Below are 24,346 nucleotides of genomic sequence, written 5' to 3' on the forward strand. Positions count from 1 at the left end.
CATAAACATAATTTATTGGTAAAATTATTTAAAACTTCATTAGAAAATATTCCAAAAGATGAATGTAAAATAGTTCTCAGAGCAGATAAAATACCATTAAGTGAACATTAGAGACGTTTTAATTTACCTGTTATCAATGAAGTAGCTGCCATAATTAACGGAAATGAGTTTAACAAACGTTATATTATCTGATAAAAATGAATACCCTCTATATAGAAGAAAAAATGTGGCGGACGGAGGGTTCCAGGCTATTATAAATGCAAAAGTGAACGGTAAATATGAAAAAGTAAATATTGACAATAGATTGTACCATATTGTCCTTCAATATCTAAAATAATGAAAGCACATGTTCATGTTGAACTATGTAGTTCAGTAGTTGCGGTAAAGTATATATTGAAATATATACACAAAGGGTCGATCAAGCTATTTATTCAATAGAAAATAAAAATAATAATGAAATTGATAAATATCAATCACCAAGATATATTGGTAGCAATGAGGCAGTTTGGCGGATACTAGGTTTCAAAATACATGATCGATATCCAAATATTCAGCATTTACATGTTCATCTCGAAAATAGTCAACGTGTTTTTTTTTTTAATTAAAATATAGAAAAAAAGTTAGGAAACCACCTGAAAAAACTCTAACAGCATTTTTTAGTTTATGTTAAATAGATAATTTTTCGAAAACTCTGTTATATTCGATATTCCTAAGTATTTCACATGGAACATTTCAACAAAAAAATTTTATCGGAGAAAACAAAGGATATCCATTGGAACGGATCTTGATACTTTCGAAGGTGATACAGTTGGTCGAATGTATACTATTCACCCTAGCAATGCAGAGTGTTTTTTTCTAAGAATATTGTTGGGAAAAAAGCTTAGGTTACTTAAAGATGACTTACATTGGGATGATGCATTATTTGAAGCAAGTGAAACCAAGAAATCAAGCAAAATAAGATCATTGTTTACAATCATTTTAACTTCATGTAATCCATCAAATCCACAACAATTATGAGGAAAATATAGAAAAAAATATGACTGAAGATATATTATATAGAAAAAAAAATTGCATTGTTGTGATGATTTAGATTATACAGATGAAATGTTTAATCAATCTCTTATAATTATAGAAGATATGTGCTTATTAATTACAGGAAAAAATTTAAGTCAATGGGGCATAATATCACCTGTACGGATACAAAACGTGTTTAAAGATACAGAAATCATCTGAGAGGTTTCTTATAACACGGAAAATTTAAATGAATATATTAGTAATAATAAATCATTATTGATTGAAAGTCAAAAAGAAGCGTATCATAAAATTATGAAAAGTGTTGGAGAAAAAAAAGAAAGTCTTATTTTTCTGGATGCCTCAGGTAGTACAGGTAAAACTTTTTTATTGAACTTAATATTGGCAAAGATGCGTCTTGAAGGACATATAGCACTAGCTGCTGCTTCATCGGGTGTAGCAGCAACTTTATTACATGGTGGAAGAACTGCTCACTCAGCACTAAAATTACCTCTTAATTTCAATATCTCAGAGCAACTTACGTGTAATATAATTGATTATCCTGCTACATTTAAATTACTTAAACAAACAAAACTTATTGTCTGGGATGAAGGAACAATGGCAAATAGAAAATGACCAGCAGCCTTAGATAAAACTCTACAAGGATTGAATCATAATACTTTTATAATGGGAAAAATAGTTCCCAAAAATAGTTGTTATTTTAGCCGGTGATTTCAGACAAACATTGCTGATAATTCCACGAGGAACGCCAGCTGATCAGATTGATGCATGCTTCAAAAAATCATATTATCATATTAAATTTCTGCTTTTTTGTAAATTGCTGTTACGTGATTGTTTTTTTTTTAATTATGATTTTTGGATCATCAGGAATGCCTTTAAATTCATCTTTGAATGATGGATAGAATTGTCTTATAATTTTTGTTTTATTTAATTTTACTATGCCCTCACAAGAACATACAATAGCATTTGCAAAGTAATTTATCGTTTGAGTAGTTGCATAGTTACCAGCTTCATTAATATTTGGACCAAGATTATATCCACTATGAAAGGAATATGGATGAGTAATAACAAAAATACCTGGTTCTTAAATAATTTTTGTATATAATTGATTCTATATTTTCCCAGAAATTGTTCTGTAACAACGAATAATTTATGAACTATTAAACTTTTACAACAACGTCTTAGAAATGTTTTATGTAATATTGTATTGATTAATTGATGAAAACGTGTAAAATCTTTCTTATTTACTATCAACCAAATTTTAGGTAACCCATAAAAATGATAATTTATCGAAATTAAATTATAATCTTCAAGGTGAATAGGGAACAAAGACCATTTACTACCACAATAAACAAATGGAGTATGAATGCCCTCTACTGTTTTATTATCTTCATTTTTTATACGCGAAAGATGACTTTTAAAATTTGATAAGTTCCATGGTGATTGTGTAGGATCATTATTATACATTCGTTCGAATATAGAAAATTTAATATCAGGAGCATATAAAAAACAGGGATTTTTATTTAACATTGCCAAATATTCATCTGATTCATGTGATACTTCCGACGATGAATTTTTTCTAATAAATTTATCACATTCTTCATGATATTGATTATAAGTAAATTTTTCATTTTTTTTATATAAATTAGTTTCATATTTAAAACTACCATCAGTATTATTTATCATTGTAATTTTTTGTTCTATTACTCGATCAATAATAATTTCATCAATAACCTTTTTCAATTTATTTTTGGGAAAATGAATATCAAACCATTCTTTCAGTGCTTTAATAACACTGACTTTTTGTTCATTATCGATATCGTCATTTAATACTCTTGACAAAAAAGAATTCAAAAATTGTTCTGATGATGGCTCCCATACTTTTGGAGAATGTTGATAATTATTCATTTTTCTAAAATAAAAATATTTATGTACATATTTTATCAGAAATAATAGTAATAATAGTAAAATTATCAATAAAAATATGATATTCAATTAATTTAAAATGGAAAGGCAAATGATGAATAAACATTGATATCAAAAAAGTATAGTAACAGAATAAAAAGAAGAAATCGTTATACATATAATTTTATTTATGATAATTTATTTGGATTGATAATCGATACAGATGTAAGACAAGTTTGGCAAATATAATCCAAAGATCTAATGATGCCGTGAAATGCAGAATGAGTAAAAAAAGGTTCCGAATTACAATTACTCGAATGATCTCTTTGTAAATTCAAAATCCCATTTCGAAGTTGGTTACTGTCAATGTTAGTGATCATAGATTGACAGAAAGAACATACAATTACATGTTCGGATAATGACATGGTTAATTTTCCTTTTTCACATATGAAACAAAGAAAATCATTACGGACACTATCATTGATCATCTTCAATAAACTGATTACTTCTGCAGGGAAAAAAACAAAATAGATTTCTTTATCTGGAATTAATCTCTTGCCGAAAAACAACAAAAGAAATACCTGTTTTATTGAATGAAAATTTCTGTTCATATTCTACAATATCTATTTGATCAATTTTAATACTGTGAATATTAGTAATTGAGGAAAATTTAAAGAGATTAAAAAAGAAAATAACAAATAAAAAAATGATTAGTAAATTTTCAATACAATAATAAAAAAACAACTTTGAAAATCTGATAATCCATGATGAGTAATAAAGTACTATACTAAAAAAAAAGAAAAGAGTTTCAATTAAAAATAAATATGTTAAATTTTAGGAATATTATTTTAAAAATTCTTTCTTTTCTCATAATCTTAAGAGTTTTTTTGATTCGATTATATATAATATATATTTTTTTCCTGGTCTATTGAAAGATATGATATTTCTTTTTCTGGTTTATTAGAAGATATGATATTTTATTCGGAAATTTTAGATGCATATTTCGAGTCATAGAAAAAATATTTGCATTATTTTTCAAATATACAGCCTACTTCATTGTATGTATAATTTATAATTTTGTTATTGATGATTAGAATGTTAATGTAACGTAATTAACAATTTATGAGAAAAAGAAAAAAAATATATATTCGATCATTACTTCATTAGATTTGAAATATTTATATAAAATAAAATATTGAATGAATAATATTTATGTGTTTGTAGGACGTAGACAAGAACAGGAAACGTCAAATTAACCACTTGAATTGATTTTTCAAATTAAATTTTATTCTACAAGAACACGCCAATCAGTTATGTAATCTTGATATGGTTAGTTTTGTTATTTTTATCTTATTTGATTCACAAAAAGTGAACAAATCTTGCTTGACAGTTAATTAAAAAAAATAAAAAAAAAATTCAACGTTAGAGAAATTAAAAAAAATCACAGTTTTACAAATTATTTAAACATAAAATTACCTTTTATTTAATCTTTAATTGATAGGTAATATTTATATAGGTAATATCTATATAGGTAATATCTATATTGATAGTAATATCTAAAATATTTAAATATGGACAAAATTTTAAAAATAAACAAATGCCATCATCAGTAACATATGTTGACGCAAGATTGAGAATTTTCAAATTGTTTGGTTCTATGAACGTTGAAACTTTATCATCAGTGTGAGTATCTTCAAGAGATAAAATTTCAAGAGTTTTTAAATTATTAATATTTTTTAAACCATCCACTGTTAAATCCCAATTTCCAAAAATTATAAGTTTTTTCAAATTTTGACAATTTTTCGCAATACAAATGAACTCATTATCATTAATAACGGTGTTTTCAAATATTAAAGATGATATATTGAGTATTCGAATATTATTTATATTTACGGTACAATCGGTAAATTTTATTTCATTCAAATTTTGCAAATGACGCATTTCATCCAAGATATTAATATGATGGAAATTCATTAAATTAAACTGAATATTGATCGTTTTTTTTAAATTTTGTAGAATCTAAAAGACAAAAAATCGTTTATTAATGTACGAAATATTTTCTTAAATTATGAATATAAAATTATTTTGTTATTATCATACCTGATGGAATTAAAATATTATTGAATAATTTGAAAAAACGATAATTTTCTTAAGACATTGTTGTAATTTCAACAAATTAAAAAAATATATATCATCTTGTGAAATATTTACACTCAAAGAATATAAATTTGGACATTTCTTCAATAAATATATGAGCTGTTTGCGATTGAAATCAAGTAAATCCAAACATTTTATGTCAGTCCATTCCAATTGATTAACTTGGTGCCATGATTTGCAAACTGAAAATTATGTTCGTACTTTAATTTATATGTCGATTTTTTATTAAAAATATTTATTACATCATTGGATAAAATAAAATTTTATGCATTCATAATTAAAATAAATATGAGATTTGTTTTAAAATTATGATATAGACATGAGTCTTGGTGCAGATTCATTTTTAACCATCACATTTATAAGAAACCCCCAAAACCAAAAAAAAAAATAAAAAAAAAAACATACCATAAAATCAATTCATCCTTTCTTCAAAAGATAAAAAAGAAAAAATATAATGCATGACTTCATATGAAAGATCAAGAAAACTCATCTTGCTGCTGTCAAAAAAGGAAACATACTGCCCTACGAACTAATGTCAGATTTACATTTATTATTTTGTTTTTTTTTTAATTGTTTTTAAATAAAAAAAATTAAATTTTCTGTGAAATACCGCTCTCGGGCGAAGCCGGGTATTTCCGCTAGTGTTCAATGGAAATAGAGCAATGAAAAAGATTTAAAAATATTTTTTTCACAGATGTCATTGCAAAAATTTTAGAAATAAAATAAAAGCCAATTATTTCAACAATTGACAATGAAAAATATAAAAAAAGGGAAGTAATTCTTAGTGATAATAAAGATAACAAGGTATAAAATAAGAATTATTGTAAAAACTTTTATTCGAAATGAATAAATTAAAAAATGTCACTTAAAGATATCTTTAAACTTATGGAACGAAAAATTTGAGGAATTCGAAGGCAAAATAAATGGTATCATAACAATAAAAAATGCACGGATTGGCGAATATCAAAATTTTAATAGTCTATCATTGATAACCACTTCAATCGTATCAATGAATCCAAAAATCCCGAAGGTGAAAAGTAAGTATTTGAAAAAAAAAATCATGAAACATTTGCTGAAGCAGCAAATGCAGAAAGACGAAATACCAAACAAAAGAGTCAATTTTACGTTAATTCCAGTTTAGTCCCGTAGCTTAGCGGTCTAAAGCGTATCCGACACCCAGTCAATACATACTTCGTCGGTTCGATCCCCGGTCAGAGTGTGAAAAAAAAAAAAAAAAACAAACAAAACAAAAGCTTCTGCGTTAATAATACAACAGAAAAAAAATTGACAAATTTGTAAAATATTTTTTTAATCAAATATATTTTTGACTATACAACATAGTACTTTTTATTTTAAACATGGCCATTTTTACGATTGAGTATTATGATACTTACTACGTCTGATTAAAATTCTCAAACATAGTAAAACTCACTGTTTACATGATAAATGTTGCTAAATTTCCCAAAACATCCACCAGTACTATAAAACATAGTAAAATCCAGTGTTTTTTTTTAGTAAAACCTAATATTTTTTTCTCTCCGTGTAACAAAGTTTGGGTCCGAGAGGGGTATTCTACATATGGTTATAGAAAATATTCTCAATGCCCCCCTGTCCAAAGTATAACCAATATACTAGCAGGTTCTTAGGAGTATATGTGTCTGTAATCTATCTGGATAGACACACACATACTACTACAGAAGAGAAACAAGGAACAGCACCATTTAAAATTATATGTCCACTGAATCCCTAGGAGAAAAAGGATCTATAACTGCTTCAATAATCCGTCTTGTTAAGTAGAACAAATTGATAGTTGACTCAGCAATAATTGATAGAAATTCTTTCAACTACAAGCGTTAATATGTGTTCTGTACCTATTCCTAGGTGTTGAAGTTTCCAGTTTTGATATCAATTATCTAAAAAAAAAATAAGCACGAAAATTCTGGAAAATTCATGGGAATAGATGATTTTTCCGGCTTTCATTTGCAACCAAAAAATCGAAAATTAAATAACGGGAAATATATTCAACTCTCAACCGTAAGTTGGGAATATTATTTCAAGCTAGCTAGCTCCAATTTTTTTCAAACAAATGATAACATTCAAAAATTGTCAAAATAATCCCGAGCAAAGCCGAGTTAATCAGCTAGTTTTATATAAATATTTATTTATTGAACAACTAGTCAGCCCAACACTTCTATTACTATTTCATGTATACTTTTTATTTTATGTATATATACCCGGGTAAAAATCATTATGTCTCTCGGAGATATTTGAGAGATCTCTGAAATGTCTCTTAGTCAAGTCTCGTTTGTGGCACGATCCGAGACTTGGCTGAGAGACTATGTTAAAGTCTCTATAATATCTTTGTCTCTCATAAATATTTCTCCACTAAAGCACACTAAAGAGTCTCTAAAAATTACTATGTCTCTCGGAGATATTTGAGAGATCTCTGAAATGTCTCTCAGTCAAGTCTTGTTTTCAGCATGATCCGAGACTTGGCTGAGATACTATGTTAAAGTCTCTATAAAATCTTCGTCTCTAATAAATCTTTCTTTGAAAAATAATTATGTCTCTCGGAGATATTAGAGAGATCTCTGAAATGTCTCTCAGTCAAGTCTTGTTTTCAGCATGATCCGAGACTTGGCTGAGATACTATGTTAAAGTCTCTATAAAATCTTTGTCTCTAATAAATCTTTCATTGAAAAATAGTTATGTCTCTCGGAGATATTAGAGAGACTGTGTTAAAGTCTCTATAAAATCTAAAAAAAATAAAAAAAATATATAAAAAATAAAAAAGCGATATCATATAAATTAAGCCGTATTGATTATAAATTTACAATAATTTTAATAAACTCAAAATTTATCTAAAACATAAATTTTATTGTTAAAAAAAGTTAACCAATCAATAATAATAAATGAATTAAAAAAAAAATATTACATTTTTTTTTTTTTTTATCAATCTACAAACAAGTATTTTTTATTTTTAAAGTACACTTTTAGATTTATTATGTTATAAAATTCATGGGTTTAATTGCGTACATTTTATTTCTACCAGATTTTTCAACTATTATTAAAAAGTAAATCGAGTCAAGCTGGGAAATATTGATAGCGCACAACGGAATATATTCATGAAATACTGAGTTTTTTCAGTTGCTCTTTTATCTTCAGGATTTTTGTCGGGATGATATCTTTTAATATTTTCCCGATATATCAACTTTAGATGACTTAAGCTTCCAATATTATTGAATATTGAGTCAATTTCAGCCTCGTAATCTGACATGTTACAGCCTGAAAAATATAAATAAAATTAATACAAATTATAATGGAAATAAATTTGATTTTAATTTAGTAGCTATCTCCTCAATATTTGAATAAAAAAAAAAAAAAAAAACAAAACGAACTATTTAATGTTAAAAAAATTTAATGTCAAATATTGATTGATTTTTTCAACATCTTTTTTATGAGCGAATTAACGACAAACACATGATGGTTCATCATCGCCGCCACCACCACCACAGTGTATTTGTTCTATTATGATTGCTGTTGTTTATATATGATCAATATTGTTGTTGTTATTTTGATTTCCACTCAGTACATTATTTATTGAATTATTATTTACTCCTGTTGTTGTTGTTTCATTGAATGATTCAATATTTAATCATCTGTTCCATTTTTTTGTCCTTTACAAATTCATCCAAGATCTTGAATTTATTTCGATCATGTCAAGCACGATCATAACAAGCACAAGCACTTGAATAACCACTATCTTGTGTAATATTTGATTATTGGACAGATTCATTTCAAATACTCATTATTTGATTTGAAATATTATTACAACTACCAGTACAAGTCTCATGAAAATTACCAGACATTGGTATAGCACCGGTCCTATTTTGAATTTTACTGATTTAGGATTACCAGTACATTTATCAGATGTTTTTGATAATACTTCAGTGTCATTAATTGTCTCTTCAAATCCTATACAATCTAAAATACGATCTTTTTTATCTTTACTATATTATCCACATATATTTTATCCACATATATTATTTATTGTTGTTTGGTATTGTGATTATGATGTTGCTGTTGTATTATGTCAAGCACTCAAATAACTACTATCTTGTGTATTAATTGTTTATTTAACAGATTTATTTTAGATACTCATTATTTGTTTAAAAATATTATTATAACCACCAGTACAAGTCTCATCAAAATTATCAGACATTGGTATAGCACCTGGTCGTATTTTAGTTTTTACCGATTTAGGATTACCAGTACATTTGTCACATTTTTCTGATAATATTTCAATGTCATTAATTGTTTCTTGAAATCCTATACAATCTAAAATACCATCTTTACTATCTTTACGTTCACGTGGTACCACATTTCATCCACATATTATTTATCGTTGTTCGGTATTGTGATTATCATGTTGCTGTCATATTATGTCAAGCACTTGAATAACCATTAATGGATAATTATCTTGTGTATTATTTGTTTATTTAACAGATTAATTTTAAATACTCATTATTTGATAAAAAATAATATAATAAATTATATATTGTATATAATAAAAGTTTTAACTTTAATATTCACCTTTGTCTCTTGAATCTTTCATGAAACTAAAATTTTGAAACAAATTTTAAACAAATTTTTTCGTATCGTTGTCAAGGGAATAAATAAATAAAACAAGATAAAAAATAATTTAAAATGACTTACCTTCATACCGTTACTTTCGTTGCATCCATCTTTTGTTTTTTTTTTTACTGCCCATTCTAAAGAAGTTTCACTTCAAAAATACATCTTATTTTATCACTTTCCTCACATATATCCATCGTAAATTTTTTACCAGTTCTTTTTTCGTTTCTCCATTCTTTATTTCACTTTTTTTTATTTAATTTTTTATGTAAATTATATTCATTTCTAATTTTTGACTTACCATATTGTGTTTAATTTTAAATCTGTTTTTTTTTTTATTTTCTTTTTCACCAATGTATTTTTTGTTGTATTTTTATCACTCAGTTTTATTTTTTTTTCTTTATTCTTCGATTTTTTTCTTGTTTTCTTTTACCCATTTCGATTTTATTGGCTTATGATTTCAAAAATTTCGTTGTATCTGTTTTCAAATTGGTTAAAAATGATTGATGTTTTTTTTTTTCTATTGATGATGTAATGTTGTTGCATTAATTTTGTTTTTATTTTTATGTCATTAATTTTTGGTTATTATATGTTGTCTTTAATTTGACTGAAATGGATTCTGATCATTTTCCGCATTATTATATCTTAGGTCACATATATTGTATTATTTTCTTCTGTTTTTTTTTAAACTTTCATTTTTTAGATTTCCATTCGCATATCAAGAGGGGGTAACATAACTGAAATCATATTTTTTTTTATATATTCAGTGGTTTTTCTTTCATATTTTTCCATATTCATCATATTTTTCGTTATATTCAGTGATTTTTCAACGATATTTTGCTACATTTTTCTACAATTTCCTTTATGTTTACTGATGTTTTCCGAATATTTTCCCATTTCATCGTGTTTAGATTGATTAAGGGACTTTCGAGGGATCTACTATGGTTGGAGGGGGGGTGGGGAGAACTTAATTAATATGTTCCTATATTTATCGTAATTTTTCTTATATTTACTGATTTTTCTTTGGTACTGTCATATTTTTTCCTACATTTTCCTCTATATTCACTGATATTTTCCCATAATTATCGGATTTTTATCGTAATTTTCTTTATATTCAGTGAGTATTCCTTGATATTTACTGATATTTCCCTGATATTTTCTCATAATTATTGGATTTTCCCTTCATATTTACTGATATTTACCTATTACTGATATTTACCTATTACTGATATTTTCCTTTATATTTAATGATGTTTTTCATATTTATCGTATTTAGATTGAAGGACTTAGAAAATTTCGGGGGGGGGGGGGGTCCAGATGAAAAGCGAAAACAATAGGAAATTAGAATTCCCTAAAAAAAAAAAATTTAACGTTGATTATTACGATTAATTAATTTAGATTCACAAATAATGATGATGAAATTGAAGAAGATAATAATTTGATGATCTTCAAAACAATCAAAGAATTGGAAGACTTGAAAAAGGAACATTTATCAGTAAGAATAATGAAAAAAATAATAAAATTGGATACTAAACTTTATTTTATTTGTAGATACAATTATTGAAATTGTTACTATAAATGATACAATCACTATATTTTCGCAAAATACGAATAGAGAATACAAGAAAAAAGATCAGGAGGCACGGTAGTGCCTCGCGTCAAGTATAAGAAAAAAAAAGAAAGTGGGGAAACGAGATAAATACCGTGCCGTAGATAACTATACACGGCATAGTAACCCTAACCCTTCAGTTCTTTGGGAATTTATTTTAAATATGATTGAGATTAGATAAAAATATTCTGTCTTCTGATCATCCGATAAATCAATACAAGCTTTTCAATAAAAAAAAAAAAAGATTTTTTAGATGTATACTTTTTTTTTAAAGTTCAGAATCATTTTCTGAAATCGCGCACAGAGAGAAAAAATTATTATGTTTTACTATGCTACTGTAGTACCGGTGGATGTTTTCGGATTTTTGATAAGATATAATATTTTTTTTTATATTTTTTATTATTTATACTATATATTTTAATAAAGGCACATAGTAAATTAAATCATTTGTAATTAAACTATGGAACAAGATTTTTTTTACTAAAGATATAGTCGAAAGTACTAACGAAATATTTTTTTTCAATAAACTTTAGATACAGGGCGCTATGTGTAAATTAATGTTTATTATGTTAGCATAGTAGAATTGACAATTGACGCTCGTTAAAATAATCATTCAGTACCTAAATTCGAACAATGTTATTTATACTACTCATCAAATTTAAAAAATACGATTCCCGATTCAATTTTTATTTTGTGTTTTATATTAATTACGATATTTGAAGCGAATTTTACTATGTTCACATGGTAAAAAATGCAGAAAGACGAAATACCAAACAAAAGAGTCAATTTTACGTTAACTCCAGTTAAGTCCTGTAGCTGAGCGGTCTAAAGCATACCCGATACTACGTCGATACATACTTCGTCGGTTCAATCCCCGGTCAGAGTGTGAAAGAAAAAAAAAAAAAACAAAACAAAAACATCTGCGTTAATAATACAACAGAAAAAAAACTGACAATTTTTTTAAATATTTTTTAATCAAATATATTTTTGACTATACAACATAATACTTTTTATTTTAAGTATGGCCATTTTTACGATTGAGTATTATGATACTTACTACATCTGATTAAAATTCTCAAACATAGTAAAACTCACTGTTTACATGATAAATGTTGCTAGATTCCCCAAAACATCCACCAATACTATAAAAAATAGTAAAATCCAGTGTTTTTTTTTAGTAAAACCTAATATTCTTTTCTCTCCGTGCGTTTTTCGTTCAAGATCAAAGCAATATGGCTTCCAAGTCAAGAGCAATTTGACTACATTATAAAAATAAAATTGTGCAAGGTAATAGTAGATGGTGTGGAAAATCTTTCTATTTACTTCAGTATCCAATATCGCATCAATGGCGCGAATTAAATAATGATACTTTAGGCTATGTTCTCAAGTCACATGTTATTGTTTATTTTTCTTTCCATCAAGTTTAATGAGTTTTTTTTTTTTACATCATATGTAAACTAGAATATAGAATATTTTCATTTACGAAAGGATTTATTTTCGAATATCTAAATCAGCTGGCAAAAGCATCTGTCTACAAAGCAAAAAAGCTAACATATTTAGATGGTGTCAGTATAGTATTCAATATCGCATCGATGGCGCGAATTAAATAATGATACTTTAAGCTATGTTCCCAAGTCTCATGTTGTAATTGTTTATTTTTCTTTCCGTCAAGTTTAATGAGTTTTTTTTTTTTTTTACAGTATATTCGTAAATAGGAATATGAAATATTTTTATTTACGAAGTTCTTTACGAAAGGATTTATTTTTGGATATCAAAATCAGCTGCCAGAAGCATGTGTCTATAGAGCAAAAAAGATAACATATTTAGATGGTGTAAAAAGACCTTTATATATAGTATACAGTATTTGAAAAAAACCAGAAACTTAAAAAAAATAACGAAGTTCCCCCGCCGGGAATCGAACCCGGGTCTTTTGCTTTCTGGGCAAACGCCTTGACCACTAGACCACAGGGCTTCTTATTTTTTCTAAGTTTCATCAAGTTAACTACGACGTCCTTCTATGCGTCAATTCATTTTTTGAAAAAAAAAAAAAAAATAGTCAGTATAGTATTTAATATCGCATCGATGATGCGCGCGCCATATGTTGTTGGGATATAGGCGCGAATTCCAGGTCTGTAAAGTTAGCACATACATTATAGCACAATCAAAACAGACTATAAAAAACAAAAAAAACGCATAAAAATTGTGGATTCCGCACAAAAAACGCATATAATTCGCACGTAACTCCTGATATAGTCCGGTTTGATTGTGCTATAATGTATGTGCTAACTTCACATACCTGCGAATCCTGTCGTGCTAATTATGCTAATATATACAACATACACATGTTTGCTGTTGAACATAACCTTTTGTTTATATATCTTTGCGTTTTTATTGTGCTTTTGGGAATATATATATATATATTATTATGTTATTATATAAAAAATATTCATAATTATATATTTATTTGGTTTAAATTTGGATATTAATTGTCAAGGTAATTAATATTATAATAATACAATAAATAATATCAATATAGATTGATGCATATAGTAATTGAGTAAATTTTATAAATTTGTAATGTGTGCAATTACGTGACAAGTCAATTACATTTACAGATGAAAAACAATAGAAGAAAAGAATAAAATTAAATGTAACCAGTGCAATGAAATTTTTAGTAAAAAAAAGAAGTCTTTATGCTTTTGCAAGTAGAATTCATAAAATTGAGCTGGTTAAGACAATAACTGAAAACGAATCTTGTGTATACTGTGATAAAAAATATGCAAATCAAACGAGCTTGTATTATCACTATTCACATTTTCATCAGGTCTCAGATTATCAAACTATAAATTGTCCATTCGTAGGTTCTGATGAATCTGAGAATATATATGAGTATACTTATTTGAAACTGAGAAAACACATTTGAAACAAGCATCATTATCCAGTGAAGATGGAAGAATTCGCTTTTCTTAATGATGATAGTGATTACAATGTTATTTGTTCATTTATTCATTTCATTAATAATAATTAGTGTGATATTTTCTAATATAAATTATATTTATTCATTGTAAAATATATTATTTATACAGATTTCATGGATTGGAAGGGTAGAGTTAAAACTAAAAAGGCTGCACCTTTATAATAAAAGATACGAAAAGCAGAGTTTTGGTAATTCCAACACCAAAAGACAATACATCTGCAACTGCAACTTTAAAAAATTCAAAACCACTGTATGTCCATCTATGATGGATGTTACAGGTGTTAAAGATCCTGACAATAATAATCAAAGTAAGGGTGCGAACTCACGACAAGCTAAAATTTCCGCTTATAAACATGGCGGCTATAAAAATAACCAAAAAGTAATTAAATTCACTAAATTATCACTGAATTAACTACTATTTACTGAATTGACTGCAAATCCGTGGTGTCTCTCCGTGACTGCAGAACAGGCTTGACACCACCAAGCTTGTTCTAAAATCACGGATTCGCGATAAATTTAGTAAATTTAGTTACTTTTTGGTTATTTTTATAGCCGCCATGTTTACAAATCTCATGAGTTCGCACCCTAGATGTCAAGTATTGTTTATTTGATTGTATAAACCCCTTAATTTTCGAAAAAAAACTGTTTTTGAAATATTTTCATGTTAAATAAAGTGTATTTGTATTTTTATATTTTGTTATTTTTGCCTTATTAATATGTTTTTATTATTGTTTTATCAATTATCGATATTTTATATATTTTTCTATTGTTGTCAAGTGTATTCAATTTTAGAGCTGTGTGGTCACACGCAAGTTTTTGCTGCAATGCTTTATGCTTCATGAATGAGTGCCCTCATCGGTAAGTTTTCTCGCTCACTGACGAATCGAGTCTCCGCTCGGTCTCTACAACTTCACAGCTCTATGGTGTTATTCATTTTTCATTAGCAATCTACAATTGTAGCTACGAACAAAAGTATTTAGAAAAATGTGAATCGTGTTCATATGCAAATGTTTCCTTGTCAAACGAATTTATGATAAATCTTTTAATACCAAATAAAAATAACACATCTACTTTACAAGAAACTTATCGATCAATCACTATCATAGTGGCACGAAGGGGTTGGTACATGTGTCGATTGTTTTAGATCAACGAAAATTCTAAGAAAGATTGAAGTCCTCAAAATTAATGATATCATTGTTTTAAGTCTACTCTACATCAATAAATTTAAATGGTCAAGTAAAAATGATAATTGCTTAATCAAAGGAATACCCACTTCTAAAATTCACATTTGTGATTCTACCAAGAAGACTAGAAAGAAGAAGAGTCAACTCCGTACATTGGAAATGGGACAAAATATGTCCTGTACCTCGAGCTTCTTAAATTTGCCAATTTGGCGCTGATTGGGTTCTACGTATAAAGTTAGTTATTTTGTCAGTTATTTCCGCAAAAATACTAGCTGGATAAAAATTGATAATTTGTTCGTTGCTAGCAAAAACTGGTGAAGTAATGCAAAAAATGCTTACATATTTTTTTTTTTAGAACGAACAAAAATTAATACGGATGGTACCAAGTAATTTTATATACTTCTTAATATTATAGTTTTTTCTATCGAATGATTGAAGGACTTTACAAAAAGATGTGATATCTAAACAAAAAAAGAAACACAGTTTTTTTTACAAAAAGGAGCGTCAAGTATTCGAAATCTCCACTAACTATGTGATTATAGTAATTTTATTTTATATTGATATTTATTAATTTTTTAGATACAAAAAGATATAATACCAAAATAAGTCAAGAAGGAAATATTTAACGCATATAATTAAGTCTTAATCTTTGACAAAATTTTATACTTGACCCCGCCCGGTTTCATAGTGAAAACTATGAAACATCAAATGATGATATAGATTTGAATGATTCAACTGAAAAACATAATGAAAAAAATTATATTCCATTATTAAATGACAGTGGTTACATTAAAAAACGAAAAAAAACATGTATAATCAGATGTAGCAATTACGATTATTATGATGATCCTGACAATTTTTTCAGGAACAACTAATGCTGTATTCACCTTGGAGAGATGAATACAATGATCTTCTGAGTACCACAATAAATCTTGAACAAATTTTCGAAGATAACTCTCAAAAAATTGAAAACGAAAGTCTTCAGTTTAATCAACTAGGGAGCTCAGAAAATTTTAAAAATTTGTTGGATGCAATAAAAATAAACGAAAGTAAAATAGATGACGAAGAAAATCACCTGGGAAAATATAATAGAAGTCATATATTAGATGGATTTATTTATGAAAGTGACAATAAAAACGATGATTTAGATTATTTAAACGATTTATTCAACTCAGCGGAAGTTAATGATAAAACAAGTAATAATATTGAAATAACGAAAATTTATCAACCACCTTTGAAAAATAACGATGAAGTTTTGAGTATGATCCGGATATTAAATTACGAACAGAGACATATCCTTTTACATTAAAGCGATTATTTTAGAAATAGAGAAAATACTCTGCCATTTTATATATTCATCAGTGATGGAGTTGGGGTTGGAAAAAGTTTATTAATCGATACGATATTTCAATATTCGAACGTAGAAATATTTAATAAAGAAGAAGCATCAAATCCAGTAGATGTAAAAATTTTATTGTCCGGTAGAGCAGCTTGTCATATTAATGGACAAACATTGCATAATTTATTCTGTTCACCGGTAAATCAGTTTAGAGGACCTTTACCAAAATTAAATCCAAGCGTAACAAATACATTCACTGTTAAGCTAGCACAAGCAAGACTATTAATAATTGATGAAATTTCAATGGTTGAAAGTAATATGCTTAATAAACTCAATGAACGAATGAAACAAATTTTCGATAGCCGGTTACCTTTTGGAGGTTTATCAGTGATAGTTGTAGGAGATTTGAACCAATGAAAACCAGTGATGGATGAATTTCAACCATCAACAAGTGATTCAATGTCTATATTGGCAGGACAAAATATTTCGGAATTATTTCAATATTATTCTCTAAGACAATGCATGAAACAATGCCCTATTTGACCTCAAACCCTGATCAGAAACGGATCAGGATTCCTTATTCAGGGACCCTGACTCATTCCTGACCCGAACCTGATTTTCTTAAGTCAGGTAACCTTATCCACTCCTGTTCAGGAAAGGAACAGGAAACCTTGACGTATCCTGAATAAGGTTTCCTGAACAGATTCTGACCAGAATCTTATCAGCAAAAATATTTTACGTAGGCGGAGCCTATAGTATTGAATTCATACACGTTTTTTTTAAAATGATCATATCTTGTAAAGTAATAAAGTTAGAAGGATCGTATTAGGATCAAATTATTCGTCTATGAAAATACTGAAACCGGGAACTTACTAAAAGTAATTTCAATTGTTAGTTAATTTATTAATAACAAATAACGATCACCGTATAATTTTCAAAGTCAAATAATAAGAAAACTAAGAACAAATCATGGATGCGATTTTTTGCCAGGATATTAGGAATGACTGAATTTATAATAATCGAGTTAAAAATTGTTTTTAATGTCGTTAGAAGATTGTTAATAAACAAAAAAAGAAAATTGCTGTTTTTTTATATTTTGCATAACTCTTTAAAATTTTAATTTACAAGCTTTGTTTATGGCTCAAAATAATTGTCTTTTCGATACCGAGAGCCACCCTCTCTTGATAAAATTTGCTCTGGTCATTTGTTAATTAGATATCAGCAATTGTTTATAACAATCACTATCATCCTTTATGTTACAGTTGAAAAATAGTAACGAAGGAGTGATTTTAGCGATTTTTATCAAAATAGGGTGGCTCTCAGGAATTTAATATCAAATTTTTTGAGCTCAATAAAACTTTTTTATGTTAATTTGTTCAAAAGTTATCCAAAATATAAACAATTACCGATTTTTATTTTAAACATTTTTTCTTCAAAAAAGAGTTTAAAGCGCATGCGTAAAACTTTCTTTGCTGTGGTTATAATTTGCTTGATCGATAAAATAGTTATTTAAATTACCATGTTATTGAAAATAAAAAAAAAACTACCATGGACAAATTTTTATAAATAAAAGTAATAAACAAAATGGTTCTAAAAAAGATTTGTTTAGTTAAAAAAAAAGTAAATTGAACGATTTATTTTTTTTATATTTGTATTGATTTTTTTTTCGAACGAATCTAATAAAATCATTAATTACAAGTGGTATAACCTCAAATTTTTTTCATCTGTATTTTGATTTATGTACATAATTTGACAGGTGAAAAACAGCGCGAAAAAAACAAAAAATATTTAATCATATAATTTAAAATTATTAATAAAAAAAAAACTAAAATGAATTTGGAATAATCAAGAGGAACCACACGGGCTTTCGCCGGAGTTTTGAAAATTTTCAATTTTCAATAGAACGAGTCCGTTACTAAAAATTTTTTGGATTTAATTTTAATTTTAATTCTAAAACAAAATGACAAGGGACAATTTAACAAATTGTTGTATTTTATTTTTACGTTAAATTTACGTCACAAATTCTAATTTAAGTTTTTTTTAGCTGATGTATTTTATGAAAGCAAAAAATCACATCCTATCATCGATAGACGGCATGGCCGCGCGTGTTAAGGCCCGTAGTTGTAATCTGAACGATCCGAGTTCGCGTCCCGCTAGTAGTTAGGTCATTTAAGTTATGTTAGGTATATAAAATCTTATCATTCAACCTTTTTCATCATTAACATTGCTATAGTAAATTAGTTAGCCGATTTACAAAACATCAAATAATAAAAATTAATTTTTTTTTAGAATTACTTGATCCATTTCAGATCAGGAATCCTTTACCTTTCCTGATCAGGTATCCTGGTCAGGTTTCCTGATCCGATTCTGATCAGAATCCTAAAAAAAAGCGTTACATTCTGATCCGTTCCTGAACAGGATTCCTGGTTATATTCTTGTCAGAAATCCTGATCCATTCCTGTTCAGGTATCCTGGCTCTAACCCTACAATCTGGCCAGGTTTCCTGATCCGGTTCTGATCAGAATCCTAAAAAAGAGCGTTACATTCTGATTCGTTCCTGAACAGGTTCCCTGATCCGGTTCTGATCAGAACCTTAACTAAATTTCCACTCGGGATTATTTGCAAAAGTATTAAATAATATGGCAAATAGAAAAATGAATGAAGAAGACAAAAATTGATATCGTCCAGATATTTTACTTTACATAATCTTCCTGATGAAGCACATGATGCAATTAACCTGTTTTCATCAAATTTTGAGGTTGATTCATACAATAAAAAAGTTCTTTCAAGTATGAAAACTGAAGGTACAAAAGTAACAGCAATAGATACAATTACTGGAACAGAAGATGTAAAGATTCTCCGGAAAATAATAAAAAAAATAAATTAAAAACCAAAAAATGAAACATACGGCTTATCATAAAAGATTGATTTATAAATCAATACACGCTATATGATTACAGTGAACATTGATACAGATGATCATTTAGTAAATGGAAGTTTAGGAATCTTGAGAAAAAAAAATTGGAGCAAAAATGAGAAAGGAGAAAGACGGCCTTTACGTTTATGGTTAGAATTCAATGATTCGAAATGTGGGCAAATAGAAGTAAATGAAAAAATACAAGAATAAATGAAAAAAAAAACCAGAAACTTAGAAAAAATAACTAAGTTCCCCGCTGGGAATCGAACGGGTCTTTTGCTTTCCGGGCAAACGCCTTGACCACTAGACCACAGGGCTTTTATTTTTCTAAGTTTCATCAAGTTAACTCCGACGTCCTTCTATGCGTCAATTCATTTTTTTACTTCAAGTAATCATGAACATCAACTCAAACAACATTAACTCCTCTAGAACCAACAACTTATACTATTCAAAGATCAACAAGAAAACAACCAATAACAGTACGAAGAACTCAATTTCCGATAACACCAGCAGAAGGAATGACATTTCATAAATCACAAGGTTCAACAGAACAAAAAATAGTAGTCCATATAACAAAGTATATTACTGTGACGAAATTATATGTTGGTTGTTCAAGAGTAACACATTTAGAAGAGCTATTCATTGTTAGTGAAGATGGTATATTTAAAGCGTCTAAAACTAGATTAGAAACAGATTCGATTGAAATAGAATTAGCCAGATTACACAGAAACTTGTTAATTCCGGAATTTGTAATGTTTAGTACAATACCAGTTGGTACAATACAAATATTATTTCACAATGTGCAATCATTAAGAAAACCTTTACATGTAGTAAATGTACAAGTTGATAAAAAAGTTACAAAGTTGAAGTAATTTATACATTATCATTTAAACTTGATTAATACGTATTTATTTTGAAACATGAAATAACATATTTTTATTAAAACGAAAAATAAGACAGCAAAGAGACTATCAAGAGGTCTCGTTAGTGTCTTTATCAATAATAATAATTTTTATTTAAAAATCATATTTTACACAATATTTATAGTAACATTTATAATAATTATTGATAAAGACATTCTCGAGATCTCTCAAAAGTCTTCCAAATGTCTTGGAAAAAAAATACATATACAGGGTGTATGGAAATTCGCGCATGTGAGATATATTACGATACTGTATCCTAAATTCTATGAAATACGTATTTTTTTTTTTTTGCTCTACGAGATTTATTTGTTAAGATATACGCATTCAAGTGGACCAATCAGAAATGGGGGCCTCGTTAACAATTATTATTATTGTTTTAATAAACATGTGCTTGTTTGCGCGCGAAATATGAGCGACAATATCGCTGATATTTTGTTAATAATTTTCCGAGAGATGTAGCTACTGATAATTTACAATTAACCGTTGAAAAAAATTAATTAATTAATTGACAGGTAATTTGATAAATAAAAAAATTGATAAAAAATAATGAGTCGTTAATGGACCAGATTTTAGGCCATAACCGGGCCACATGTGACGTTCTCCAGGCTAATAAAAATACTGGGACATTTTTCAAGACTAAAATTAATTCAAATAAATAATAAAAATAAGTGTAGTCCTGGATAAAGTCCCAGAACGTAGCCCGGAGAATGTGCCGTCGTATGTTCTGGAAAATGTTCTGGAAAATGTTCTGGAAAATGTCCTGGTTATAAAATAAAAAGCTACAATTGGAAAAAAATTTAAAATACAAAATTACCTTTAAATAAAATAAAAAAAAAAACTTCCATCAATATTTATAGGTCAACAACAAATTTATAAATACAATATTTATAAATCAACAACAAATTTTTAAGGTTTTTTTTTTAAATTTATTTCTCACACATTTATTATAATAAATAATATTTTTTATTGAATAAACATTTACACAATTTACACTCATAAACATTGTTCAAAGTGGTCACCTTGATTTTCAAGGCACCATCTCGTACGATGAACAACGTCAAGTGAGGCTCGTCGTATCATTGCAGGAGTCAAAGAATCAACAGCAGCTGTTATTAATTCACGTAGCTCATCACCATTATTCACTCTTTCTTGATATACAATAGTTTTCAAATGTCCCCACAGCCAAAAGTCAAGAGGTGTGAGGTCTGGTGATCGTGGTGGAATTCAACAGGCCCATGCAAACCAATCCAGTGATCATCAAATGTTTCATTCAGGTATTCGGTAACTACCTGAGCTGAATGTGGACCAGCACCATCTTGTTGGTACCATACGTTTCTTATTTCTTCGGGCTGTTGAGCAATCAATGGTGGTAAATCATCACGTAAAATATCAAGATAAATCTCACTTGTTAACCGTGCTTCATCAATGAATCTAATATGCTTGAAAAAATAAAAATAAAATAAATAAATAATTAATTAATATAATTTTATAATATAATTTACAATATTGTTAATTTATAATATTATTGTATTTTAGTAACCAAGTAACTAACTAACCACTGACTCGTTGATGATCGCAGCCCAAACGTTTACACTGAACCTATTTTGAAAAGATTTTTCAACGACTTGACGAGGATTTTCATGTGACCAAGTATGCCTATTGTGGAGGTTGAGTACGGGTTTTTGGTTGAAGGTTGATTCGTCAGTCCAAATGATTGATCTGTAAAATCATCTGGAGCTTCATCATATCGGTCGTCATACCAAGTTGAAAATCGTACGCGTCGTCCAAGGTCTCTTGCATTCAAGTTTTGAACCTTTGTAATAATGGATGCACCATCTTCCTTCAGTGTTTCGAAAATCTTTGAATGCGAGAGACCTAAATGAAGACCAGCTTGCCTTAGTACTCGTAGTAGGATTATTTTCAATATGTCGTAAAATCCGGTCTTCATTGATCACTCGTGACGACCTGCATTGATCCTCCTTGCAGGCAAAAACTCCATCATTTTCTCATCCTATCTCTCAAATTGACAAATACATTTCGATCTGGTAATCTAACACCGACCTCTGTATGGACGGTATGCTCGCCGCAAGACCTTCATTGTTCTGTTTTTCACCAAGAATTGTATCATATCATTATACTCTCCTAGAGAATAGGCCATGTCTGAACAAACTGCTGAATAATAATATAAATAATATCAATATAAAGAAGTAATAGAAATATAATATAAATAATTATTTATTATTTATTTCACCATAGACTTTATTATAAATTTAAATGAATAAAGTGATAGATTTAAATATTTTAAAAATTTATTATGAATGGTATCCATATTCAATATTATAAATAAATTATTCCGATAATATTTATAATTATTATCAAATGGAAAAATTTTACTTACTCTATTTATCTGCTTACGGACTTTAACCTGATCACCATCAATTAGTAATAAAGATGCGTATTTGTTTCAATAAAAAAAAAGAAGGAATAAAAAAATGAAAACATAATTGACTAATTTCTCGTCAATGACGTTTTGTAAACATAGATTAATTTAAAACTCACTATGAATTTTGTTAACATTGGAAATTAGAATATTACCAAGACATTCATTAATTTCAATAAATAATTGATATAATATAAATAATAATGATAAATAATTTGACCTTTTTTAATTGCCAATTTGTTTTTCATTTAATATTAGCAAATTTTGTTATTGTTAAAAAATAGATTAATAAAGAGACAAGGCTTCAACTCTGTCAGATGTGTACTTTTACTGATATGTGCATTTTTTTGCATATTTTTTTTTCACTATTAAGTTTAAATGAAAATTAAAATTTTTAACTCAATAAATTTCTCTAATATTTTATCTTACTTTTTTTCTTTCTCAATTATTTTTTTAAGCTTTATATTTTCATTTTTAACTTCATCAAATGATATACTAAGTTCATCAAGATGACGTTCAAGAACTTCAACCTGTTAAAATATTAAATTTTCAATTTATTTTTATTCAAACAGAATATAAATATTTGAAAATACATATTTTTGATTATGTTGATTCATTTGGTGTATTTTTAATAATGAAGAATTTGAATCACAATTAAATATCAGTTGAAATTGTAAATCTAAAAAAAAAAAAAATAATGAAATTTAAAAAAAACAATTTCAATTATTTTTGAAATAATAATACGACCTCTATTTTGTTGACAAAGTGACTAACTTCTTGATGTAAAGCTGTCAAGTTTAACTTTTGTTGAACTTTTCTTATTGTGTTAAAATTTTGTTCAAGCTGATTAACCTGATCTTTTAACTACTTGATGTGATCTTGCCTGAACTAATGATGATGATGATAAACTTTGTAGTAATTCTGTTGAATTTTACTTGATTTTCTTCTCTAAATAAACATAAATCAATTTATTTGAATTGCCTTAGAAAAAAAGAAAATTGATAATTACAGACATCTGAATAGATGTAAGACTTTTCCAGCTTGGTATTGGCTCAACTTTTGTCCATGTTTTATTCTGACAAATTCTACAAGTGAATCTTTGTCTCTTGACTTTTGTACTGACGAAATAAACCATCTGTGACACTGAAATAAAATAAAATTTTCAAATGATTATTTTAATTATCCTATAATTTTCATATATTTTATGACTTACTGGTATATTGTGGAA

Source organism: Aphidius gifuensis, linkage group LG1, assembly GCF_014905175.1.
Source record: "Aphidius gifuensis isolate YNYX2018 linkage group LG1, ASM1490517v1, whole genome shotgun sequence".
NCBI classification, from domain to species: Eukaryota; Metazoa; Arthropoda; class Insecta; order Hymenoptera; family Braconidae; genus Aphidius; species Aphidius gifuensis.